This window comes from Merops nubicus, unplaced genomic scaffold (assembly GCF_000691845.1).
Source record: "Merops nubicus isolate BGI_N331 unplaced genomic scaffold, ASM69184v1 scaffold14827, whole genome shotgun sequence".
NCBI classification, from domain to species: domain Eukaryota; kingdom Metazoa; phylum Chordata; class Aves; order Coraciiformes; family Meropidae; genus Merops; species Merops nubicus.
In genome coordinates, this window is record NW_008619692.1 from 41,635 (window position 1) to 59,677 (window position 18,043).

The window sequence follows — 18,043 nt, forward strand, 5'->3', positions numbered from 1 at the left end:
AAGCCCAATACCAAAAGTCCTGTATTTTAATCTTCAAATGGTCTTGTTTTCTAACTAGTATTTATTTCTTAATATGATAATAAACATATCTGTGTTGCCATTTCTAACAGGACATGATGCTAGGTCTCCCTAGCAATTAACATAGAACGTTGAAAAGTATCTTTCAATGTGCATGTTTTTACATATGTATATTTTTTCCTGCCTGCTTACCTTCTAGAAATGTTTCTTGAAATAGAATATAAATGTAGAGTAGGAAATTCGTCATCCTTTTATGAATGTATTAGGACATTCCTGTGTGAGGAGTAGAATATACAGGCAGAGCATCAGTGTCTTCTGGAAGGTTCTGAATTCAGGTTCTGGTTAGTAGTGAGTTTAAGAAAAAGTAGGAAGGGTGGTAGCTGGAGTGTTTAATAAAAAAACATAGAGAAGATGAAGACCCAAGTTGATCTAGTTTATAACGTATCCATCACTCTTAAATTATTAGACCATCTGTGACCTACATAAATTGAACAAGAGGATGTTCCATGTTCTAGGTATCCAGACAAGAAATATGAAAGAGAATGTCAAAAGACGAACTATAAAATCATATACATAAAAAAAAAAAAAAAAATTGCTATAGTTGATACAGAGAGTAAGCAGATTTATTTAAGAGATTACCACACAGAGATGCAAAGAAAACTGAAGATTGTTGTTACAAAATGATCTTTTCCAGCCTTTTTTATTTATTACTAGCATATGGTCTAGGAAGAGTTTTTGCAACAGATATTTTCTAGCCTGGAGTCACCTCTAATGGATGTATAACACTGATGGTGTAGAGAAAAGCTTTTTAATAATTTGTGTGACTGTAGTGCTTGTGAATGATGCTAGACTGACAGTCTAGAAGACTGGGAGACTGAAGTAATCTGTTCTGATTCACTGAGCAGGTATAGCAGGGGCATCAGTGGCACCATTTCTCTGTATTGTTTTTTAATTGTATCTTGAAAAATCTATCTTCTGGTATTAGCTGACTATTAGTTAATAGTGACAAATACTGGATACTTTGCTCTTACAAATGAGCTTGTGATGTAGCTTAGCTTATTTAAATCGTCAATTTGTCTCCTAAAATGCAATGGGCTACCAGTAGTAGTGGTGAAGGGGGAAGGCTGACTAGTTGCTAACACGTGGTGATTGAGTGTCTGGAGCTGTTGCACAATAAGTTGGTCTACTGGCCAACATGTGCTTGGCCAGCCTTTTTCCTCCCTCCCAGACAAAGCAAAAAGCATTGAGACCTCACTGGTTTTAACCTTGTGGTAGGCGTTTCATGGGAGTAGCCTGTAGGGTGCTATTTGACCACTTAATTTAGCGTGTTTCCTGTGCAGCTATGGCCAGAACCAGACTGTTTCTGGGAGAAACAGGTGCAGGTGGAGAGTTATCATGGCAGTATCTCTTTAGCAGAAAAGAAAGCTCCTTTTACCACTTCTGTGATTAGTTTAACACCTACTCAAATCAATGTCTTATTCTCGTCTGCCATACCAAAAATAACAACAATTATGTTTGATGTCTGGAATTCACTTCAGTGAGCCAGAGTGATGTCCCATGACAGCAAAGCCATCTTGGTCTGGCTCAGGTGAGGCTCTTGGAACTTTACTCAGGCATTGGGGGTATTGGAAGGGTCAGGAAGAAAGGTAGCAAACATGATAGGAACCATCAATACGTTAGGAGGTGAAAAATAATGCTTGAAGTCTTGAATCTTCCTGTTGGTCAAAGTGTTTATGCAGATACTAAAAAGACAAATACAAAGAAAAAAGGTTAATTATCTGTATTCTGAAAACTGAAGGTGTTTCACACTGATTACCTGAAGTTCATGGTGCCTAGAACCTGGAAAAACAGAGCCAAATACATGAATGAGTAATGTAAAACATTTGAATGTATTAGGCACTTATGCTTACCATATTTTTAATAAGCTTAACATGCTTATCTCTAGTACATGTCATTTTATTTTTTTCTGTGGTAGGTTGACATGCACAGGAGATATATAAGCCTGATGTTGTATTAAAAAAGAAACAAAAAATAAAACCACAAAAAGTAAAGTCAGGATAAATTAGTAAATTCAAGCGAGCATGCGTAAGTGGAAACGACCTGAAATAAAGTTGTTCAGAGAAAGGGAAATAATTGGAAAATAGTAACACTTGAAAGGAGATGTAGGAATGAAGAGTGGCAAAAATTAGAGTCTAGAAGGGAATGACTTGTGAAGAAAGATTAAAGGAAATGAACATATGTAATTATTACTTATAGCTATCTGTGTGCTTGGTGATATTCAGATGGAGAGATGATCCCTACGCTAATTTGGCTAAATAGCTACCAGGGGATGATGAAAATTTCTGAAAGTATTTATAGGCTTCAAGTGCCAAGACAGGATTCATTTAGTGGAGTCCAAAGAGGTCTAAGTAGGAGTAATGATATAAGATGAGGGGAATCTTAGCTTTGAATACGATAAAAAAACCTTTCTACTGGAGATGTTAGTGTGCAATAGTCTCTCACCAAGTTTCAGTGGAAAGCCCCACTGCTTGAGCTATTGAAAACAGTAGTGGAAAAAGCATTCAGATGTAAACTGGAGGAAACAATTCTGCATTTGAGGTAGGAGAGTGAAGATGACTTAATAGATATTTTTCTGTCTCGAATTTCTATGATCTCACGTGGTATAAATTGACAAAATAAGACTCATGATACACTAGTGAAACATAATTTATGTAAATTTGCTTTAGAATAGGCATTAACCTTGATCTTTGCTTCAATTCTGCATTAAGCTTTGGCTTTGATACAGTAATCTTAATTAAAACTGAATATTTCATGATTTAACTCCTTCTGCCTCATGAGCGGAACAATGTTCTTATCTATTTTACCTTTAAAAGTGCTACCCATAGAAAGTATCTACTGCATCAGCTAATGGGCTTGCTTAAGGTCATAGTCATAGGAACAAAAGAACTGAAATGCAGGGGTTTGATTTGTTTAAAAATAATTAACTCTTATTTTACAACCCAATGTTAAAAAGCTAGTTGAACAGCTTTTCCAGCATATTGAATTAGGAAATGCTGTACTAATAAATACCATATTCTTCTGGGGAAAAAAATCTACATGAATGAGGAAAAAAGTAAGTATTGGCAGATGTGATGTGTGTCATCATGTAGTTGTCAATCACTGTCATCTCCATAATACTTTTAACTAGATTTGCTTAGGTAGTAAGAGAAAAGCTGCTAATTTTGATCTTTAATCCTAATATGTTTTAAATAGAAAGAGACAGTAATGGGAAACAAGGGGCATAAAAGTTTGTTTTGTAGTGATGTTTATAACAAAGGGGCACTATTCTGGAGAAATTCTGGAGCTCCATGAAATTCTTCAATTCTTTAATTGTATCTTTAGACTGTTTAATATATAATAATATTTGAGTACATTATATGAAATGACACACAGGCATTGACCTGATCAACTTTATAACTGATTGATAGGTCAGGACACTTCAATCACTGTAGGAATCTGCAGCTGATATGATACTAAGTGACAGTACTTACTAATATACAGATTAGTCTTAAACTGTAGAAGGCAAACAAACATTTGAGTATCCATCTGGAAAGCCATTTAACTTGTGTTGAAATAGGCCATCTTTCTCTGAAGTTCTTTAATTTTTTGTAGAATTTAAGGTGCTGGACTTAATGCTTCAGATGGAAGTGTAGCTGTGATAAATTTTGATGTCTGGACTACATCTTTACTGAGTAGCTGATGTTAGTGATAATTTCATTAACATCACTGGACTCTTTGGTTATGTCGGGTATTTGAATGACTCAGTGTAAGTCACTGGTTTTATTCTTTCATCCATACCTGAGATGCTTTTTTTATATTGTCTCAGCTTTATCAGATCTAAATACTGAGTTGCAGCTGTGGTAAGCCAGACACCCATAAATATTAACATATATGCCACTATCTTCCCATTCTGAGCACAAGGAATGTATCAGTATATATTCATTGTGAATAATGATTATATAACTGAAACGGTAAAAAATGTGGTTTTGGGCATGGTTGCCTTTCTGCCAGTCCATTACATTATTGGATTCTCCTTTTACAGAGAACCTGAGGAACAAATTTGGAAAATTGAGTACATTCATACATTGGAGAGAAAAAAAGCATAAAGTCAATAGTTGTTACAACTTTGCATCTGTAGTTCTGCCATTAGATATTTGTATGAGAATTGTAACAGCTGATGGCACTGAAGAAAGTGAAACTTGCCTGTTTCTTAGCACCTGGGCTTATATCATCTGTGGCATTCTCAAATAAAGCCTTTAATGGTTACAAAGAACGTGGGAATTGCTGGTGCTGTGTGTGTCCCCAGCACCAGAGGACTTTGTGTGACTGCTTCCAGGGAGCCCTAAGGGTTAAACACAGTTAAGCCTTTCCCCAGCTTCTGGGAACCTGGCAGTGGCTTTCTTTCATTTGCTTTGTAATGGGAGGAACAATACCTGAATTCAGCTTTGGGTTGTGTTGGAGAGGGGGAAGGATTCAGGTTATGGTGTCAGAGACAGCAGTTGTGCTTTGCAGTACCAGCAAGTGCTTCGCCCTATAGCTGAAAAAAAGTGGAATGTTAACAAGGCAAGTCTCAGATAAGACCATATGCATGTAGGGTTTTGTTGGTTTTTAATCCATTTCTCTCTGCTTGTGGTTTTCTTTTTAGTTAAATTAATCACGCTGTTTTGAATAGGCTGCACTCTGCCACTGGGAACTGTAACTCAGGCTCTGGCTGGTGATGAGCCAGCCCAAAAGCAGGGAGATGCGGAGGCTTTTTGGTGTATGGCTTTTTTGTGGATTGCACTCAGGCAGAAGTGCGAGAGTCTTGTCACTTGAAAATAAGCATTTAGAGGCTAAAAGCTAAGCCCTGAACCTAGGTAACAATGATGGCTGTCCTCTGAAAATAGTGAGGTGTTATTTCATTAGTCAACTGAATGGAAATTGTTTCTGAATTAATAACTATCAGTTCATTTGTGAAGCAGCTGATCATGTGTACATTAATAGTCACTGACGGTATTTTATCCTTGATATCTTCAACAAACTACTACTATTAAAGACCAAAAAAAAAAAAAAAAGGCAAACCCACTACAAAACAGAACTGAAATAAAGAATAAACATGTCAGTTTTTATTGTTGTTGCACGTTCCTCCACATACAAACACTGTTTTGTCTGGAGCTGGGAAGTGTTGTATTTGTTGTTGACAAGAACTGCTAAGGCTGCCTGGCCCAGCTACTTAATATGTTTGAATGTGGTGATCTTTACATGTACCTTATATTCACATTGTCTACTTTTCAGAGTGCAGCTTCATTTCTTGAGTATCTTCTAGCTTGGTTTCCTAAGAAAGGAGATTCAAGGGCCTATCTGTTAGTTTTTTCACTATGTTTTCATCCCTCATACCTTTTTCAGGTTATCTAGTTCTGGCTGAAATTAACAGCAAAGGTGCAAGTTTCAAAGATACTCAGGTCTCAAAAATGTTATGAAAATCCCTGTCTGTGTTCATACCCCCTGCTCAGGAGACTCTCAGCATGTGCACAGATTGGTTTTCGTTTGACCTGGTGCTGGCCATTTAGCAAGGACATAACCAAGACCCAGGCACAGGGTGGGAAGAATCTTCTGCGAGGAGCTGGGGAGCAGGAGGGGCAGGTGGGTGTAATGCAAAGGGGTATAATGACCAACTGGAAGAAGCGGCTGCTCTGCTCCACACTGGTTTGTGTTGAATGGTCATGATTAATTTGAAATACAACAAGCTTGAAATAAAACTTTTTTCAACTAGCACAGGGACTAAGCTGTCCTGTGAACAACCAGCCAAGCCATGTATACACAGGAAAAATAAACTTCAGCATGATGGTATTTGTTGGGTGAATATAACCTCACTGTTAAGTTGCTTGTTAAGTACTTTATATGCCAAGCTAATTCCTAAATAGTTACTAACTTTCTCTTCACAAAAAAAAAGTCTCCACTGCCTCTGTGAGTTATGCTTGAACTAGAAAAAAATGTCCATACAAAAAATTCTGTGGAATGCAAAGTCTAAATTACTGTAAAAGGAGACATTATTTATATCTCTTCTAGGGTTACAACACTTGGCACTTGTATGCTCTCCATACTGCAGTTGAACATCTATCTCTAGTGGTTTTGGTTTTGTTTCTTAAGATGGAAAGAAGCTACTTGATATTTATGAAGTGAAATCCTGGTATTGGTTGTTGAGGGCTCTGGGGGAAGAGAGAACGCAGCTAAGACTACTTTTCTATGTAGGATTGTAAGTTTTACCAGTTCAACTTGTGGAATTGTATTTTCATTTTCTGTAAGAGCTTCATAAGGAGGTATTAAATATATTTAGTAGCATATATGTCTGTATTCATGAAAGACATACCATTAGCCTATATTTCAGAAGGAATTCTGTATCATAAGTTGTATTTGGATGGTTTGAAGAGACCCATATGGACAGTTTGCTGAATTAAGATTTTGCACAGTCTTTATTGTATGTGTGCATGAAAGTATGTACACAAATTGTTCCTACTAACTAAAGAAATCCACAAGAACTAGCCAAAAATAGCTGCATGTTTTGTTGCTAAAGTTGAATGAGAGTGGTTTTGTTTCTACTCTTTATTTAGGATTGTAAATAAACAAAAGATAAGTGAGGAAGGTCTGTGGCAAATGAGATCATCTCTTTAAACAGTACATCCAAGCTGCTGCTTTGAAATGACCTTTTAAAAACATGAATTTTACGTATCCCAAACACATAATTTTGGCTATCCTCTGTGAACACAAGATTAAATTAATTCTTTATCGTTTTATATCAGACAGTCAGATCCACTGCAAATGAAGTAAAAGATCAAAACTGCCGATAAAGCAAGAGTAATTTATCCAACTAATATGTACATGTGATTAGTTTTATCTCATAGGCTACAGGATAATACTACTATGTTTTGTAAAATAGAGTTTTGTGTAAATCATTGCCTGCTTTGCTAGGAGTGTGATTTTTTGTTTGTTTGTTTGTTTTTTTCCCTTGACAGTCACATAAATATTTGTTGATACCTGTATCTATATGCAATTTTATTTCTCTTTGAGAGAACTTAGTTTTGTATAATACATTCTCACTACTTGAAAAACCTCCCCCACTGCTTCCAAAATGTCAAAGCCGAGCACAGGGATTTAGCCATACAACTTCTATTGAGATTAATTGGATTTGTATGGCTAAATCCGTGCAGTTCTTCTGAAAATATTATGGTCTCTTGTATATAAAATATAACAACCTGTTCACAAACATAATATCACAAAGAATATTTGGACACAACAGCAAAATCAGATTTAATTTATGTTTGGAGATGAATAACTTTTGGTTTACTATAAATGTAAGGGTTCCTGTTTAAGTATACTGAGTGAATACTAAGCATGTGCTGTGCTTGCCTTAGGGCTTCATTTTTTTTAAATGCGTGAAGCGTTTACATAGGAGTCTTCTGTACTTAACTCAGGAGGGGGAAGAGCATTTCTGATTCATTAATCCCTTTTTCTTTTTGTAAGTAACTGGGTCCTTCACATCATGCACTCAAGAGGTGTAAAATATACAAAGAAGTGGGAGGGACAAGCAAGGTGATGCCTGGCTTGCTATAAGGTATAAATTCAAAATCTTTTTCTCTTTGCAGAAAGAGAAATAGCAAGGGGGAAAAGGGCAGCACTAAATTTACTGCATGTGCTTGCATGATACGCAGGTTTGGGATAATTATTTTCTCTCCTGCTCAATAAAGTGACTTGTTACCATGGTAGCATTCATATTGCACAATTTCTCTTATAAAATAAATCAAGAACAGTTTTAGAGACAAAAAAAAAGTCTTTGTGTGAGTGTTTGTTCTTTTGTGAGTTGTTTTTGGGGGTGGTTTGTTTTAGTGCAGAACTGTGTCTTAAAAATGCACTTCCTGAGGATGGGGTCTTTAAAATTATTCTTGAGATGCTGAAGTCTTGGTACACTTTCTAGATAAAATCAGTCACTTGTAACGATATGTAGTGCTTCTGCAGGGCAAGCTGTTTAAGGACAGAGATAGTGTTGAGAGTTTAGTTTGAACACTGGTTATAGAAGAGATGTATGCAGCTACTTTCAGAATGTTATTTCTAATGGTAAAATAGCATTAAGAAGATGCAGGCTGCCAGGGACTTGAGAGGAATAGTCTGGATATTCCTGATCCAGTAACTAACTCCTGGCAGTAATCACCTTGCCTGTATTCTGCTCTTAATCTGTCATCTTCAACAAGATGCGTTAAGAGCTTCTTGAAAAGCAGGCGTGAGTCTTCAGTGGCAGAGAGGGAAAGGGCCCAGGGGCAAGTGTCTTCAACCAGAAAATACCCTAGAAAACAATTTTGGTCTTTGCTATTTGAGTTCTCATATGCAGGAATAGCAGACTGGTAACAACACTTCCTGAGCAGTTGGTTCTTGATACAGTTGGTTTTTTATAACATTTATTGCCTGCAATGCAGATCCTGTTACAGGCATTTTAAAATATAGTTGAGTAATGCTTCTATTTCTGCTTACTGAAGAGGCTCCAGAAGATAGGTATGGGAGCTACTTGTCCGTTATGTAAAGCTTCTGAAAAGACCTCCAAGGAGGTGAAAAAGTGCTCAGGATATAGTACAGCTGATTGGAATGGCAAATGACTTTTTATCAAACCCTACTAATATCTTTGCCAAATCATAACTGCTTCCCCTCTGTTTCTTCAGTGTTTTCTCCTGTGTTTTCTCACTGTACTAGGGAATAGCACTATTAGTAGGAGGGTGGCTGTCTTTCATTTGTGAGGTCAAAAAACTTTGTTGATTGTTTGATTCTTCTGTGCTTTTTTGCTCCTTTCCATTTACCTCTTGTATGAATTTTTCAGTTTGGTGATCAGTATGGTACTTTTGGAAGGGTTTGAGCCTTTTATGGTGAAGTAATTTTAACATTCAAAAATTCCGATTTATAACTACTGAATATTACAGAAAAGTCTTGAGATATTGACTATTGAAAAAATACAGTGGCTATCACAAGCATCAACTTCCAACATAAGTTAATCATGGAAACTTGAGAAATTGTTTCTTGACTGTATTGTATTCCACTGAAACTAAAATAGGACACCTTGTGTAGGTTTTCTTTGCTTTTAATTAGTTCCTGAATTACGTGGAAATTGCCTTGTGCAGCACATTACTATTTTAAACTCTGTTGCTCCGTAAATTATTTGTGATAACGTAGGAGCCATATAGTCAGTTTGCTAACTACACAAATTTTAACCCAGTGTATTTAGCAAGATTTTTTTTTTTTTTTTTTTAGAAAACTACAAAGGAGTCCTGTCTCTGAATGTTTCTGTCCATTTAAATGGTATTATCCTTGAATGCCATAAAAGCAAGAGAAACACTGAGTGACAACACACTGTTCCTAAATGGAATACACTCCAAAGAGCAAAACAATCCCCGTAGATTTCTTGAAGTGTAATAGTATCTGATATAAAATTTCTTTCTTCCATCATTCCAACCAGAGCATTCCCTTCCCACATAGCACTTGTCTACAGATAGAGTGCAGTTAAATTTGTTGACCAGTGTAATTGATGGGTGTACCAGCACACTGGTTCAATAGTTCATTGCTTGCCTTGGATGGCTGCTAAATTTTTTTTACCCACCGCATGTTCTTGCCAAACACATGAGTGTCAAAGCTTTTTTCCAGGTTAGAAAAGCTAAGTGATACATGGTATAACTAGCAGAGTTTCACAGTTGTGTTATAGTGAGAGAAACTGCATTTTAAAAGTGTTGTATTTGACGAACAGGGTTTTTTCCTTTCCAATTAATTGCTCACAGATGATGTTTTATGCTCTTTATCTGATAAAGCCAGGTATAACTGAATAAAAGATGAAAAACTAGTAGTTACAACTGCTTTGCAGAATCATCAATGCAGGAGGTATAAAGATATTTATGGATATCTTCTGCAGTTCCATCTAATGTGTTTAATGGGTTGTTGAACCTCCTAAATTTTTAATATTTCATGACTTAACAATTCATGGATGACTGAAAGCTTTACCTTCTGTAGAAAGACTAACCAAATTGGATGCTATAAATTTATAGCCTCTATTGTAGCATATCTGAACTTAAATGACAGATTTTTTTAAATAAACATTTCTTATGGTAAGTTACAACCATCAGCTTTGTGCTGTTACAGTAGGGTTTGTTTCACTTGTTTTGAAGCAACTAGAGAAGTTGGTTGACTGAGTGATAGTCTTCATCCTGGACCAAAATGCTGTAGATTTACTGCTTCAGAACAGAATCTTCTCCTTGAGGGCAAGTCTTTGGTTTCCTGGCATGCTCAGGGAAGGGAGATTCGAGATCTGCCCATTTCACGTTGCTGGCAACAGCACCTTTGCAGGGTCTTCTGTTCCCTTGTGCTGTGTGGTGACAGTTGGCCAACCTGGGTCTGGAACCTGCATTCAGCCTTGATGTTTTGGCTGTTCTGCTTAAAAGTACCTGTGAACAAAGCTACCAAACACTAAACTTAATTATACTGATTTTTTTTATGGAAGACTCTGAACAGAAATGTAATTCCTCTCAACTGTTGTTGTAGGAGAGTTTTGTTTGTACCTGTTGGTTTGTCTAGGATTCAACATCATGTATCAAGTAAAATTCTAATTACATGAAAGCAAATTAGATTTTTTTTTTTTTATCTCCCCTGTTTGATGACCTAAAATCTAGTCTGACTGAATGCCATATATGCAGCTCTTGCAGAGAGCTAGGCAGTATTGTTGTTTCTAATTTCTTGGTATTTATGTGGAGCCTCATAATTAATTTCTCCTCAAATGTGTTGATTAGGTGCATTAATGTCACATTTCAACAGTCTTTTTAGCATCAGTTTGCTAATACAGGAACAATGTGAAATATCCTATTTCAACAGGTCAGATTTGTATGTGTGAATAATTTTATACCTAATTACTGAAGTGCCTGAAATGAAGATTACCAGAATCCAGTCGTGTATTTTGGGAAATTTCTCTTGCTTACAATTTTATTATAGTCTTTCCTAAACATCCTTTGCTGTCCCTTTTAAGAGGGGCAGCATGTTGGGCCAGGAGGGATCTTGTTTTGTACCAGTATAATGTACTTAAGTACTTCAGTAAGTGATAGATGTGGTTTGTATTTTAATTTTTGTTAGTCGTTATTCCTTTTAACAGAACCACCAAAATGTGGAGTTTTATGCATTCACAATGGATATGGTGTTGATTGCAGTCTTCTGCAGTGCTTCTCTTGAGTAGTTGGATGCAGTGTGGTGCTTTGGAGAGTCTGTAAAGATATGGTTTAGTCATCTCAAGATATGAAATAAATGTATCTTTAAATTGTCATTTTTTAGAGCAGACTCCTGCTGCAGACCACAGTTTATTTTACCATTTGTCTAACCTTGTGGTTAAAAATGTCTGATTTTTCCATTACAGAACTATTTGGGTCAAATCTTCCTGGAGTGGTTGTTTTAATTAAAAATTCTTAATATCTCATTTCTTTATATGAGATTTGGATCAATATTCTTTTAACACTTAATTATCATAAGCATTCAAAAATAGACAGCAGTTAAGACATATTGAAAATCTTTTTCTTTCTTGGAGAAAGCAAGGTAGTTTAGTCTTGGAAAATACTCCCAAGGGACAGGTTAGAAATTCTAATTGCTTTAATTGTTTTTGAACAAAAAATGGTATTTGCAAACAAAACTCCTTCCTATAGCAGTAGAAGGCTGGTAACTGTGTACACAGTTCTATATTTTACTGAGGTGGCATTAAAAATTTAGGGGCCTTCTGTGAATGTATCAAGTCCTATCAGTATCACAGATAACTTGGTAGGATTTTTAAGGTAACTGCTGCTCCTGATAGAACTGGTCTTGTAGTACCTAGAAATACTGCCATTGTTGGACTGAAGTGTTATAAATGAAGGACAAAAACAGGTGAAAAATTTCTGGATTGGGGATTTAAGGTTATATGCTTGGTCAGTTGCAGAGGTTTGCTTCTGGAAAACAATCTTTGTATTGCCTTTCTCATCATCTAAAAAAAAAAGCTTGGAACCTGAGACTTCTGATGCAGAAATGAATCAAGGGGCGGCAGAAGGGTACTTCTGTTGGCTGCTTCTTGCCTGTGCCTTGAAAAATAGCCAGCCTTTGTCTCACGTCCACTTTATGAAGCTACCTGACTTAAGTAATCAAATTAACTGTAAACTTCATTCCCCAAGTGTTTCTTTGACCATCTGTTGCCATCTTCAGTTTCTCTGATTTTTAAGGTATGAAATAGAGAGGCACGTGTTTTTGAATTATCTGTCTCACTCATATCTGTAGTCCACCTACAAAGGAGTGCCTTTCCCAGGTTGTTACAAAGTAAATTGGTGCACACACCTCCAACAGACTGCAAGTACATCCAGGCCTTGGTTTTGCATGTTTTGGAGCATCAAAATAAACTCTCCTGTGACCAGTTCCAGGGGTCTTAACAAATTTCTGAAAATATTTCCAAATATATCCTGAGGTACAGAAAATAATTTGATCCTCTCAGAAAGTACCACATTAAGCAAATTTCCAGCATGCCTTTCAGGGCATTATAAATCACTTTAATTGATCATCAAAGTGAGGAAACAGACTCAGAAATACTGATTTATCCATGCATCACTCCTGAGAGTTTTTTTATACTTCTTTTTTTTTAAATTAAAGAGCAGAGTTAAGGCAAAGGTTGTGGTGAAGTGCCTTTTATTTTCCTTTTTTCCTTTGGCAAATTGATTAATGCGAAAGTAAAAGTGCTAAGAAGAAAGGGACTTTTTCCTAGTTTCTATATTAAATAAAAATAATGAAGAGAAAGCAAATTGATTAATACTTTTAAAGATTCCTTTAACAATAGTTCCAAAATTAATAAATTATTCAACTGCTTTTAAAAAGTGATCTTGCTGTAACAGTGAGTGAGCAGGGGTAATTTCATACCTAACAAATTTTCCAGAAGATGGCAGGGGAAGATGGATTTTCATAATCTTTCTCTTTTTCCCCCCCCTTCTTTAAGACTGCAGAGCTTGGAGAGAATACAGTAATTAATAGTGAGAGAACGCTTGTGAACACCCAGGAGAGGGGCAAAAGGGAAGCACAAAGTAGTAGGATGTGGATGATGCAGATGATATACTTTACATTTGGTGAATGCATTATAAAGCCACATGGTCAGACCAAACGTGGGCTTATCCACTGTTTTGCTTCTTAGAAGACAGTAAGACTGAGTACTTCCGATTAGTATCGGACATACAGGAAAAATGAGACTGGCAAGCAGAGGATGAATTTAGTCTGATATACGTTACAGCTTCTTCTTACTTAAGAAGGCTAAAATGCTTGCCATGGAGTTGATGTCCTTTGTGCTAGCAGCCTGTGGTTTTATTTCCTTCCATGAATGTGTTCAGTTGCTTTCTTTGCTCCATAAAACCCTGTACCACTGCAGTGAGTTTTCAGTGGCCAAGTGTGTCACAGATTAACTACAAATTCAGATGACAAAATGCCTCTTTTCTTGTTTCCTTTTTAAAATTGCCTGGATTTTAAAGTTTCCTGGATCTTGTTTCACTGTCTCCATTTTTAAAAAATGTGGGGTTTTTTTGGAAAGCACTGGGTCTTGGAAGAGACTGTGAGGACTAAAGATAATGGGAGAGTGCAGAGGAGAGATGAAAGGTTGATGCATTGATGAGTTGAGATCTGCAGCTAGTCAGTCACTGAACAGAAAGAACTCTACAAGACAGACTGCTAATTGAAGAGACCAGATTCTAAAATGTGAACGTGAATTCTAGGACAAGGTGAGGAAGAGTCTTCTTGAAGGACGAAAACCCGTTTGCTTCACTTGAGTTTGAAAAGCCACAAGGAAGCCAATTGCAGAAGAACATGCTAGAAATAAGGCATAAGCTTCTAGTGTACAGAAAGGGGTTTTGTGGCCTGAAAGACAGGAGAAGGTGGGATGGTACAGAAAGGAATGAGGGGAAAAGGAAAAAGGCAAAGGATTCACGTGTGCTTTGAATAGGTCTATGAAATTGGCAACACTTTTTTTGTCCAATAGCATTTAGTGTAAACAGGACACAAAATCTAGGACTGAGTGCTCTAAGACTCTAGTGGTGAACACTGATTATACAGCAGGGAAAGTACCGTATGAGAATTCTTATGACCTGTAGAGTAGAAACTGAAAGAGTTTTGCAGTGCAAAACTCAAGGTTGTATGCCTTGGGCTTAGTAAACTTTTCTGCTATGAAGTGTTATGCAAGAAGTATGTTGAAGGTGGTGAGTATGATACAAACTGAGTGGGTTTAATAGCGTGAAATTCAAGGTCACATACTTGAGGGTAAATAAACATTTCTCTGAAAACAGAGGGATCATCTTTTAGAAACTGAAGGAAGAGGGGGAAGTTTTGGCTGTCTTCTTCATCTTATTGGTGGCTGAGTCATTTATGCTCTGAAAAAGCCCCTTGTTTAAATCTGTAAATCTTATAGATTTGCCCTGAGTGAAATAAAATCAGAGGAGACAATGAACACAGAGATAAAAATAGAGGAGTGTATACAAGTAAATAGATTTTGAATAAAATTACTTGGGAAACCGAAGCAAGTTTTCCTATCTGTCTATCAGTGAGATTCTGAAAGTCATCTGTGGAAATCAGTGTGCTGGAAGGAAAAAACTTCTTGGTTTTATGATAAAATTTAGTACACTTATGAAAAAGATGGTATGACATGATGGTTCCAGTGACATGAGCTGATCTCAATCCGGTAAATTACATATTGTACTCAAGACTGGAAGTAGGCATGTTGTGTGATAATTCTTAGAGGAAATGTGATACAAATCTCCTCTCCTGCCAGGCTGTCAAGAGTGCTTCTTAGGAACAGCAGAACATCCCTGTAATGGTTTGAAAGCAAACCAGTGAGAGACTCCAAGACAAAAATACCATTTAATAGAAAAAAATAAAATAAATTCAATAATACAAAGGATAACCACAGACAGAGTCAGAATACAACCTGACACTCTGTAGTTAGGGTGGTGGTAGCAGTCCAGATGAAGCAGTGGATCTGGTAGCTCTTGTCCTCTAGAAATCCAGTGGGTAAGGCCCCCTGTGCTGTACTGAACCCCAGTTTATATCCAGGTGGGAGCACTTGGCTCCTCCCCCTGGGCGGTGCATCTCACAATGGGTTGATATCAGTCTATGAGTCATGCAGTGGGTCCTTGATGGTCCCTTAAACAGAAATAGCTCCTGGGGGGGGAACTCTGTATGAGTCATGGGGTGAGGCATGGATGGGCCCATAAACAGGGAGGAGGATTCTTCCTGCTGGGTGGGAGGTGTTAACATCTCCCCGGACCTCTTTCCTTATCTGTTATAGCCTGGGGTGTGAGGTCTGTCCTGGGCAGCTGCTACCCATGATTTTGTTAACAGCCCATGAGCACGGACATAGAGGGTATAGAATACACAGATTTTGGTTCTACCCGCATAATGATAAACTGATCCCAGCCCCTGTAACCATGACAATCCCTAACATCATGGTAGAACAAACACTTTTAAATCCTTACATAGATATAAAAATAATTTTTTTTTTTTTTTAAAAAAAGTTAGCCTCAGAAACATTAGTTTTTGAAGGATAAATGATAGCAGAAATAGTCACTTGATTTCCTTCCCCTCCACCCCACAGTAATTAAACATTTAGTGAATATAATGCTATCACATCTGGAATTTGTCAACACATTCATGTCTTGAAAGTTTGTTCAAGTTAGTAATTAGTGTTAAATTGTTTGACACAATCTGATGAAGTCTTCTGTTAAAGTTTTGTCAACCTGTTGATGAGATATGCAGAAATTACTTAAAAATTGGGAAGTATGATGTATACTCCTACAGATACAGAAATAGCACACAAGGTCCTGGAGAGTCAACACAAAATAATGAAGTAATACTTGTGACAGAGAAATGCAAAAAACTAATACGGGACAAAGACACCAAATACAAACAGCAGGTCCAGAGGAGGGACATGAAGATGCTCAGAGGGCTGGAACATCTCTCCTGTGAAGACAGTCTGAGAGAGTTGTTTGTCCAGTCTGGAGAAGAGAAGGCCTCTGGGGAGACCTTACTGTGACCTTTCAGCGCTTAGAGGGGGCCTACAGGGAAGATAGGGAGGGACTTTTTTCGAGGATGTGTCATGATACAACAAAGGGTAATGGCTTTAAACTGAAAGAGGGTAGATTTAGATTAGATACAAGGAAGAAGTTTTTCACTGTGAGGGTGGTGAGACGCTGGAACAGGTTGCCCAGGGAAGTTGTGGATGCTCCATCCCTGGATCTGTGTAAGGCCAGGTTGGATGGGGCTTTGAGCAAGCTGGTCTAGTGGGAGGTGTCCACGCTTGTGGTAGCAGACTTGGAACTAGATAGTCTTTTACAGTCCCTTCCAACTCAAACCATTCTATGGTTCATGCAAGAAAAGGTCTCTCTGAGCACACTGGGTCACTGTTTGCCAAGCACTCTGCAGCATCCTGTACAGCCAAGGCTGTGTGTTACCTGGGCGAGGGGCACGGAGTGCTGTCTGTGGAGCACCACCGAGGCGCTGTCTGGGATACCCCTCTCTGTTGGTGGCTCTGTTAACGTCAAAGGCGTTTTGACTACAGTCATAAGATAGTTTTAAAAAGAGTTGGGTAATTTAAGCTGAGGGTGGAAAAAAATAGTTAGCTGAAGCATATAGTAATGAATGTTTAACTGCACACTGGAAGGCCATAAGCAATTGGGAGGGGTGTCTCTTGCATTGTATACTTTTTGTACAGTAAAAGCCTTGCACAAAACATAATTCAGAATGAAAACATGATTGTTAAAATCTAAGCATTCAGAAGAGTGTTGGTTTATTTTTAATAATTTTTATAAGAACAGTTTTCATCAATTGTTGGCTAAAATAGATATAATTGCAATGTTCTATTGTTAGCTTTCCGTATGAGCTTTTCTAACAAGGCTGATGTTCTGAGCATACCCTAACTATAGTTTTGATTGAAATGGTTTTGAGCAGGGTGTTTTTACACTCACATAACTTGTACTAGAGTCATTGAATTTAACTCCAGGAGACTATTGCAGCAGTCACTTTGACTAAAAGGTCTTCTCTAAATGGCATCTGGTTTTCAAACCGTTGCGTTGCATAGCAGTGGTTTTAGGATGTGCATGAACATAACTCTTGGCAGTGGTGGGTTTCAAACAAGTGCAGTGAGCTGCATGTTTGCCTTGAGACCCATGTGGTGATGGTGCTGCAAAGCACAAAGTACATATAAATTTTAATATGATTTTAATATTAAAAATTTAATTTTAATATGAAAGAATTTAGTACTGTTCTCTGATGTTACTGCATAAGGGAATTTCTCAGTTTCTTGGTAGGTTTGAGGTTCAGAACCAAAAGTTATGAGTGAAAGTGAGCTAGACTGAAGTTACATTTAATGTTGCATCTTGGGCAAAATAATTGAAGATTATAGACTGTGGAGATGGAAAGTACCTCACAGATCATCTAGTATATTTCTGACAGTTTGAAATTGTTCCTGCTAGTCTTCCATTAATATTTTTCTAGTTCAGTTTTAAAATGACCACTTGGTGAGATTTCAATCATATCAGAGGAAACGGCTTGCTGCTTTTTCTCTACCCACCCCCACTCTCTCCTCCCCAGTAGTCAGCATCGTTTTCTCTGTTTAGTCTTATCCTTTGTGTTTGGATGTGTTGCACACTTTGTCCAGACTCTTTCTTGGGATAGGCAATCACTGCTTACTCAAACCAACCATGTGTTTTCCTATCTCTCGGGTGTTAATTCTGTTCATGTTTTGCACTGCTGATAATGTCCTCTGGTTTCTTGTGGTGTCCTTGGGAAGAGCCTGGCCTTTCTCAGCAGACAGACCTTGCTTCTGGAATCCTTCTCACTTCCATGCAGCCATGTGCTGAAAAAGCCCATCTTTGTGTCTGCTTGGAGAATGGTGCAAGGCCCATCTATTAGTCCAGGCTGGTAAGAAAAAAAGCAGCCTTTAAGGATGGTT

General features: G+C 37.5%; 1 protein-coding gene across 1 annotated transcript in view; it reads left to right on the top strand.

Moving 5' to 3' along the window:
• The window catches only part of ORC5 (origin recognition complex, subunit 5), a 65,801-nt gene that overhangs the window by 39,777 nt on the left and 7,981 nt on the right, over window positions 1–18,043 (top strand). The window lies entirely within an intron of this gene.